Below are 10,512 nucleotides of genomic sequence, written 5' to 3' on the forward strand. Positions count from 1 at the left end.
GTAATAGCTTGTGACAAAAGTTGCCTATGCAGGTCCACGTTGTCGTATAGACCCTAATATGACGGCTACATTCGGGATTTTTAATATTTTAACAGAATTTTTAATGGATTTTATTTATTTATTTTTTTTTTTTGAAAATTTGCAAATTTGTACCAAAATGGTGGAGGGTATTCAAAGTTCGGTCCGGCCGAACTTATAGCTTTTTTACTTGTTTTTTTTTTGGCAAAAATAGTTTGAAATCGAGCAAATTCTACTCTTGCGGATCACTCTTTTAATTTTAATACCCTCAGCCATATAGAGGGTATATGTCATTTGATAAGGCCAAAATATGCCTCATCAAAATAACGGTTTTAGACTCTAGGTCTCTTTGGATCAAATCCGTTTCAGGACATTTGGAGTCGATCTAGCGATGACCGTCCATCCGTCCGTTCGTCTGTCTGTCTGGCTGGCTGGCAGGTGCGCACGATAACTCTCGAAGGGAGCATCCGATTTGATCCAAACTTGGTACATCGTAATATTATTGTCAAACTTAAATCAAGTTCGGAGATGGACAATATCGGTCCACTTCTATTGGTACCTTCCCCACAAAATGGTGAAATTTTCGAAAAAAAAATATTTTACTGCACAGAAAGATAAATAATAATCCGATTTAGCTCCAACTTTGCAAATCCTAATATTTGCATCAGTGCTAAGTCAGGTGCGAAAGTGGACAATATCGGTCCAATCCATCAAGTACCTGCCCCACAAAGGGTTACAATTTTAAATAAAATTATAACTCTTATAAAATTCGATGTTAGAGTTCGATTGTCTTCAAAATTCACACATCCCAATATTTATATTAACCCAATGTCTGGTGTTAAGATGGAATATATCGGTCCACTCCTTCTGGTACCTCGCTCGCTCATAAAATGTGAGTAAGGGTCCGATTGTCTTCAAATTTCACACATCAAAATATTTACATTAATACAAGGTCTGGTGTGAAGATGGAATATATCGGTCTACTCCTTCTGGTACCTCCCCCACAAAAGGTAGACATTTACAAAAAAATATTTTCTGCACAGGAAGAGGAACGATAATATCCGATTCCATTCAGACCTCATACATCTCAATATTTTCCCCAATACAAGATCTGTTATAAAGATAGTAGAGATCGGACCATTTCCTCTCATACCTTCCCCACATAGGGTTCAAGATTTTGAAAAACAAAACTCTCGAAGAAAGCGAAATAGCTATGTCTAAATATTTCTCTCAACCAGAAACCTGAGATGAATATGGAATTTATGATTCCGAATAAAATTGGATATAAATGTTCGATTTTCGAGTAATTTTTTCCATACCAATATTTTTATCTCTGGTATTTGAAGCATGAAAATTGAATACTTCGGTCGACCAGTGAGGTGATGTACCAGATCCTCACGCATATTTAAACCTTTTCTATTTTTCATTATTTTTATACCCTACACCACATAGTGGTAAGAGTATTATGTCTTTGTGCATTTGTTTGTAACATGGAGAAGGAAGCGAGATAGACCCATAGTTCCTTCTGATGATGTGCATAGAATCACATTCTGAGTCGATTTATGCATGTCCGTCCGTCTGTCCCTGTATTCTTGTGAACAAAATGTAGGTCGCATTTATTATCCGATTGAGATGAAATTTTCCAAACAATATTTGTTTGGCCCAAGGACAAACGCTATTAAAATTGGAGATAATCGGTAAAAGATTAGATATAGCTCCCATATATATCTTCGTCCGATTTGCCTTTTTTGTGCACCAAACGTGTAATATCAGCCCGAATAGTATGGAATTTTGCACATACAACCAAATTCGGCCTGAAAATAAGTATGCCAAATTTGATCGAAATCTGTTCAGATATAGCTATAGCTCCCATATATATTGTTTATCCGATTTGTTATTTTTGTCCTCCACAGCTGTAATATGCACTCGGTAACAACAATATTTGGGGAAATATATTAAATACAGCTCAGAAATATCTTTGCAAAATGTTATAGAGATCGGTTCCGATTTGGATATAGCTCCCATATATAACTTCGTCCGATTTACATTTTATTGTGCCCCAAACGTCTAATATTTGTCCAAATGGGATGGAATTCGGCAAATGTGACCTAATTGAGTCTAGAAGCTAGTATGTCAAATTTGGTGAAGATCGGTTCAGATATAGCTATAGCTCCCATATATATTGTTCATCCGATTTTTTATTTTTGTCCTCCGCAGCCGTAATATGAACTCCATAACAACGATATTCAGGGAAATATATCAAATACAGCTCAGAAATATCTTTGCCAAATTTTATCAAGATCGGTTCAGATTTGGATATAGCTCCCATATATATTTTTATCCGATTTCAAATTAATTGAGCACCAAATGGACAATACAAGTCCGAATTTAAAAGATACAAATACTTCGGCATAGTTAGTCTTTTGAACATTAAATTATAATTATAATCATAGCGTGTATAATTGAATTCTCCCATAAAAACCTTTAATTGTTATGCGGAGCTCTACAAAATTAGCAAAGTGGTGTAGGGTATCATAAAGTCGGCCCGCCCAACTTTAGGACTTTCTTTACTGGTTCATTATTTTCATTATCTAAAGTTTAGATGCTGTTAAAGGATGGTATCTACAGGAGTTTGAATAAAAAGCCTGGCTATAGATGATGCAGCTCTGAAGCTGATTGACATTTCCAGAGTCCTTAGAATGGCGGGATCAAATTATTTTTTTCTATGAAAATATATTTTAAACAAATAAATAATTATTTACTTTTGATAAAAATTTTACACTATTTAAATATTTTTGTTTAAATTAAATTTAATTTTTATTACTACCATGACAGTAGAAACGATCCGTTTTCACTTCTTTCGTTTCCCATTTTTGGGAAAGCACCCCAGAATACCTTTTATAGGATGCCATATTTAGCCATATTTACTTTCTGCATAGCTTTTTCCCTGCGTCATTTGTGGAGGGGTGTCGCAAAAGGAAGTCCGAAAACAAAACGATTTAAGGGCAATGTAAGCGAAAATAAAAATTTCTTTCACTTTTTGCGTTCCAATTTCATTTGCCTTTTTTGCAAGTGTTTGCCAGAAACCAAGCTATTGGTCTCTGACTGACAGTCTGGCTGCCTGTTTGTCGACGGTCTTGTTATGAAATTAATTCACACATTTTTTTGTTGTTGTTGTCTAATTAAATGGTCACTTGTGCCTGTAACGTCAGTCAGTCAATCAATCAAGCATGAAATATTTTTTTGTTGTTTTGAAAAAAAAAAAAAATGAAAAAAAAAATAAAGAAAAAATTAAAAATATTAAATATTTTAAAAATTTATCATTTTTTTGAGGGGGAAAGAAAATATCCGAAAAGGAAGAAGACACTCTGCTGTCAGATTTTATAAGTAAATATGTCCAACTTCCAACCACAAATTTGCCTCCTTCAATTCTAGAAATATTCTGTATGAAGACTAGCTGTTCGTCAGCTACTCCACATGAAGATCTGCTGTTGGTCAGTTGGTCCTCATGAAGATCAGCTGTTGGTCAGCTGGTCCATATGAAGATCAGCTGTTCGTCAGCTGGTCCACATGAAGATCAGCTGTTCGTCAGCCGGTCCACTTGCAGATCAGCTGTTCGTCAGCCGGTCCACATGAAGATCAGCTGTTCGTCTGCTGATCCATATGAAGATCAGTTGTTTATCAGCTGGACCACATGAAGATCAGCTGTTCATCAGCTGGACCACATGAAAATCAGCTGTTCGTCAGCAGGTCCAAATGAAGATCAGCTGTTCGTCAGCTGGTCCACATGAAGATCAGCTGTTCGTCAGCCGGTCCATATGAAGATCAGTTGTTCGTCAGCTGGACCACATGAAGATCAGCTGGGCCATATGAAGATCAGATATTCGTCAGCTGGTCCACATGGAGTTTAACTGTTCGTCACCTAATCCACATGAAGATCAGCTGTTCGTCAGCTGGTCCACATGAAGACTAGCTGTTCGTCAGCTGATCCATATGACGATCAGCTGTTCGTCAGTTGTCCACATGAAGATCAGCTGGTCTATCAAGATCAGCTGATCGTCAACTGGTCTATGCAGACCAGCTCTTCCACAGTTGGTCTATGCAGACTAGCTCTTCGACAGCTGGTCTATTCAGATCAGCTCTTCCACAGCTGGTTTATGCAGGTCAGCTCTTCCACAGCTGGTCTATGCAGGTCAGCTCTTCCACAGCTGGTCTATGCTCTTCCACAGCAGGTCTATTCTCTTCCACAGCTGGTCTATGCTCTTCCACAGCTGGTCTATGCTGACCTGCTCTTCCACAGCTGCTCTATGCAGACCAGTTCTTCCACAGCTGCTCTACGCAGACCAGCTCTTCCACCGCTGGTCTATGCAGACCAGCCACCAGGTCTATGCAGGTCAGCTCTTCGACAGCTGGTTTATGCTCTTCCACAGCTGGTCTATGCTTTTCCACAGCTGGTCTATGCTGACCAGCTCTTCCACAGCTGGTCTATGCTGACCAGCTCTTCCACCGCTGGTCTATGCTGACCAGCTCTTCCACAGCTGGTCTATGCAGACCAATTCTTCCACAGCTGGTCTATGCAGGCCAGCTCTTCCACAGCTGGTCTATGCAGACCAGCTCTTCCACAGCTGGTCTATGCAGACCAGCTCTTCTACAGCTGGTCTATGCGGACCAGTTCTTCCACAGATGGTAAATGGGGACCAGCTCTTCAACAGCTGGTCTATGGGGACCATCTATTCTACAGCTGGTCTATGGAGACCAGCTATTCTACAGCTGGTCTATGGAGACCAGCTATTCTACAGCTGGTCTATGGAGACCAGCTCTTCAACAGCTGGTCTATGCAGACCAGCTCTTCCACAGCTGGTCTATGCAGGCTAGCTCTTCGACAGCTGATCTATACAGACCAGCTCTTCCACAGCTGGTCTATGCAGACCAAGCTCTTCGACAGCTGGTCTATGGAGACCAGCTCTTCAACAGCTGGTAAATGGGGACCAGCTCTTCAACAGCTGGTCTATTCAGATCAGCTCTTCCACAGCTGGTTTATGCAGGTCAGCTCTTCCACAGCTGGTCTATGCAGACTAGCTCTTCGACAGCTGGTCTATTCAGATCAGCTCTTCCACAGCTGGTTTATGCAGGTCAGCTCTTCCACAGCTGGTCTATGCAGGCCAGCTCTTCCACAGCTGGTCTATGCAGACCAGCTCTTCCACAGCTGGTCTATGCAGGCTAGCTCTTCCACAGCTGATCTATACAGACCAGCTCTTCCACAGCTGGTCTATGCAGACCAAGCTCTTCGACAGCTGGTCTATGGAGACCAGCTCTTCAACAGCTGGTAAATGGGGACCAGCTCTTCAACAGCTGGTCTATGGGGACCATCTATTCTACAGCTGGTCTATGGAGACCAGCTATTCTACAGCTGGTCTATGGAGACCAGCTCTTCAACAGCTGGTCTATGCGAACCAGCTATTCCACCGCTGGTCTATGCTGACCAGCTCTTTGACAGCTGGTCAACTCTTCCACCGCTGGTCTATACTGACCAGCTCTTCGACCGCTGGTCTATGCCGACCAGCTCTTCCACCACTGGTTTATGCGGACCAGCTCTTTGACACCTGGTCTGTGTAGACCAGCTCTTCGACAGCTGATCTATGCTGACCAGCTCTTCGACAGCTGGTCTATGCAGACTAGCTCTTCGATAGCTGTTCTATGCAGGCCAGCTCTTCGATAGCTGGTCTATGCAGGCCAGCTCTTCGACAGCAGGTCTATGCAGACCAGATCTTCCTCAGCTGGTCTATGCACACCAGCTCTTCGACAGCTGGTCTATGCAGACGTGGACCTGCATACCACTGATGGTCGACGGCGACCACCTGGTGTATAAGATCACAGCTGTTCTATGAAGCCCACCGCTTCTTGAGCTGCTCTACGAAGACCAGCTCCTCTTGAGTTGTTCTATGTTGGTCTATGAAAACGCCCTTTTATGAACCTTGGCTTGACCCTTACCTAACGGAAATTTATTGTGTAAGGCCCTAAAAACACATTTTCTCTGTCACATTACAAAACCCTACCAAGAAACTATTCCAAAAATGTTCATACCTTTTCCCTTTTTACCATTTTTGGGGGGAGGGCAACTTGAGAGTTGAAACTATAAAAATTCATAAACGAAAATTGCACTTCCAGCACATGTTCGTCCGGAGCGGGCGTATTGACGTAAATCGTGTGTCGAAGTGAAATAACAGAAATCACAGAAATGAATATTTTTTTGTCAAATATATGATTTAAAAGAAACCTTGAACCTATTACAGCGATGTCACGTGTCGGCTACGTGCGAACGCGACAAAATTTTGCCGTTTGCTGGCTGCCATGGGAAGACTTCAAGAGCAACAGCAGAGCACGATGTCAATGATGGTGGTGGTGGGAGTACATGGGATGGGTGCTATGTGTCTTGGATTAGTGGCTAAGTATGTTGAGGTATGGCAACATGCGGATTTCATAGAGGAGTCCAGTTACTAGGCAAGTAAATAAGACCCGTGGCCAGATATTCACACACTGACATAGAATTACAATAAGTCGTTACTGGATTGAGTGCCTTGATTTTTGTTAGTCGAATGTTTTTATTCCAAATTTTTTGTAACTGATTTGATTATTGTATTGATTATTTTTGTTGTTTTTGTAATCGTCGTATTTCTTCAAAAATATTTTGTTTTTATTTTGTTTTTGTTTTTTTTTTTTTATTTGGCAAAGAAAAGTGTAAAAATTCACTGGCCATCGATTCATTCATTCATTCACTGCTGGTTTGGCTCAAACATTTGCTTTTGAGCGACAGTCGACTGGGTCGTTAGTTGGTTACTCCACAATCCGAATAAGTACTTGCATTTTAACAATGCCATCAACAACAACAACATCAATTGTCTTTGTTGTTGTTGTTGTCGTCGTCGTCAAAATACCATATTTGACGAGTGCCCAGTGTGTGCCCTCATTGTGGGCACCCACTACCGGCAGCTTGGGTGGGTCAATTGTTTTGTCGCCGTGTGTACGCTGTTTTGTAGGCTGGCTAGTTATGGAATTTGCGTCGGATATTATTACGGTTTAGCACAGTGGGGTCTATTTTTTGTATGAAATTTTTTTTTTTGGCATAGAAAATATTTTGTGAAACTTCAATAAATACTGAGGACAGATGAAAAATCTTCAAAACACAAATTGGATTTTAAAAACTTTTATTTGGAATGCAGGTGCTAACTATTTTTTTCCGATGAAAAAACAAAGGCATGCAAACGCATATCATACCAAGAACAATGTAAACATATGTGGCCAGGCCAAAATGTGAGAATTTTAAAATTCTATCAGATATATTACAGGCTCTAGGCTCAGGGGCAGCAAAGTAAAATTTTTGGAATTAAGATTTTAAACTTTATCCAGAGCTGTGACCATATTCTAGAACGGCAGATGATAGAAGACTGAAAAAAAAAAACAGAACAAACATCTCGCCTTCATGACCCTCATATGGGTCATATCGGTCCAGGGCAAAGATAGACACCAATTGTAGCATCTACATCAGCTCTTCCACAGCTGGTCTATGCAGACAAGCTCTTCCACAGCTGGTCTATGCAGACCAGCTCTTCGACAGGTGGTCTATGCAGACCAGCTATTCGACAGCTGGTCTATGCAGACCAGCTATTCGACAGCAGGTCTATGCAGACAAGCTCTTCCACAGGTGGTCTATGCAGACCAGCTCTTCGACAGGTGGTCTATGCAGACCAGCTGGTCTATGCTGACCAGCTGTTCGACAGCTGGTCTATGCAGACCAGCTCTTCCACGGCTGGTCTATGCAGATCAGCTCTTCCACAGCGGGTCTATGCAGACCAGCTCTTCCACAGCTGGTCTATGCAGACCAGCTCTTCTACAGCTGGTCTATGCAGACCAGCTCTTTGACAGCTGGTCTATGCAGGCCAGCTCTTCCACAGCCGGTCTATGCAGGCCAGCTCTTCGACAGCTGGTCTATGCAGGCCATATCTTCGACAGCTGATCTATGCAGACCAGTTCTTCGACAGCATGTCTATGCATACCAGCTATTCAACAGGAGGTCTATGCATACCAGCTCTTCTACAGCAAGTCTATGCATACCAGCTATTCGACAGTCTATGAAGACCAGCTCTTCGACAGCTGGTCTATGCAGGCCAGTTCTTCGACAGCTGGTCTATGCAGGCCATATCTTCGATAGCTGATCTATGCAGACCAGTTCTTCGACAGCAGGTCTATGCAGACCAGCTCTTCGACAGCTGATCTATGCAGACCAGCTCTTCGACAGCAGGTCTATGCATACCAGCTCTTCGACAGCAGGTCTATGCAGACCAGCTCTTCGACTGCTGGTCTATGCTGACCAGCTCTTCCACAGCTGGTCTAGGCAGACCAGCTCTTCGACAGCTGGTCTATGTATACCAGCTCTTCGACAGCTGGTCTATGCAGACCAGCTCTTCGACAGCTGGTCTATGCAGACCAGCTCTTCCACAGCTGGTCTAGGCAGACCAGCTCTTCGACAGCTGGTCTATGTATACCAGCTCTTCGACAGCAAGTCTATGCATAGCAGCTCTTCGACAGCAGGTCTATGCATACCAGCTCTTCTACAGAAAGTCTATGCATACCAGCTATTCGACAGTCTATGAAGACCAGCTCTTCCACAGCTGGTCTATGCAGACCAGCTCTTCCACAGCTGGTCCATGCAGACCAGCTCTTCCACAGCTGGTCTATGCAGACCATCTCTTCCACAGCTGGTCTATGGAGACCAGCTCTTCCACAGCTGGTCTATAGAGACCAGCTCTTCCACAGATGGTCTATGCAGACCAGCTCTTCCACAGCTGGTCTATGTAGACCAGCTCTTCCACAGCTGGTCTATGCAGACCAGCTCTTCCACAGCTGGTCTATGCAGACCAGCTCTTCCACAGCTGGTTTATGCTGACCAGCTCTTCGACAGCTGGTCTATGCAGACCAGCTCTTCGACAGCTGGTCTATGCATACCAGCTCTTCGAAAGCAGGTCTATGCATACCAGCTCTTCGATAACAGGTCTATGCTGACCAGCTCTTCGATAACAGGTCTATGCTGACCAGCTCTTCGACAGCTGGTCTATGCAGAGCACTGCCACATCTCAATACTAAATACCAACATAGAGTTTAATATCAAATTTTGGGATTCCAACTCTATACCTTGACCCAATCTCAATTTTAGACACCAACAGATACCTCAATATAAAATTTCAGAATTTCATATCCATTCCTTTGCCCAATACCAATTGTAGTACATTTCCAATACATACACAATCTCCATATCTGAATCGCAAATACCAACAGAGACCTCAATATCAAATTTGAGTATTTCAGCTCTGTTAGTTCCTCTATTACAACATTTAGTACCATTTAGTGCAATTATGGTACGCTATTTAGAAACAGCTTCCTCTCTCAACCACAGATTCCAAAAGTGACATCCATTTTAAATTTCAGTATTTCAGCTCTAAACGCCCACCCAATACCCAATTTAGTATCATTTAGTACTTATCGTACAAATAGAATACACATTTCCAAAACCTTTTCCATATATTACTTCCAGATACCAAAAAGAGACCTCAATATCAAATTTCAGAATTTCAGCTCTATCCCTTCACCCAATACCAAATTTAGTACCATTTAGAACTTTTCGAACATTTATAGTACACATTTCAAAAACCACTTCCATATCATAACCACAGATACCAAGAGAACCTATACCTCCATATCAAATTTGAGGATTCCAGCCCTCTCCCTTTACTCAATAGCCAATTTAGTACCATTTAGTACTTTTCGTACAAATATATAGTAGATATAGTACACACTTCAAAACCCCCCACCCAAATCTCAATTCCAGATACCATCCGTTATCTAAATATCAAATTTCAGAATATTATCTCTATTCTTCGTCAAATACCAAATATAGTACCATTGTACCAAATTTAGTACCATGTAGTACAAATAAGCACGAAATTAAAAAAAAAAAAAAAAAAAAAAAAAAAAAAATTCACCAATAATTCCAAATTTCAATATTGTACTAAATTTAGTACCATTTAGTGCATTCATTTACAAAATTTCCATAACTACCGACACCATATAATCGAACCTTTTTCCAATTTCCAAAACTATCCACAAACCCCAATTCTACACTCCGACAGTAATCTTATTACCTAATTTCGGGATAACAGCCTTATTGGTTAAACCAAATCTAAATTGTACCAAAATTAGTACTACTTAGTGCACATAAGAACGTATTTCCAAATTTTCTACATACCCCAATTATAAAATGTAAGAGTAGTCGCAATTCCTAATTTCAGGATTCCATGTCTATCGGTTCTTCCAAAACCTAAATTGTACCAATTAATACACGAATAAGTACGAATTTCATAAACTACGTACATACGTCTCTCCTACAATGCAATGGTAATTTTTTTCCAAAGTGTAGCATTCCAACTCCATCGGTTCACT

The sequence above is a fragment of the Musca domestica genome, unplaced genomic scaffold (genome assembly GCF_030504385.1).
Source record: "Musca domestica strain aabys unplaced genomic scaffold, Musca_domestica.polishedcontigs.V.1.1 1, whole genome shotgun sequence".
Taxonomy (NCBI): Eukaryota; Metazoa; Arthropoda; class Insecta; order Diptera; family Muscidae; genus Musca; species Musca domestica.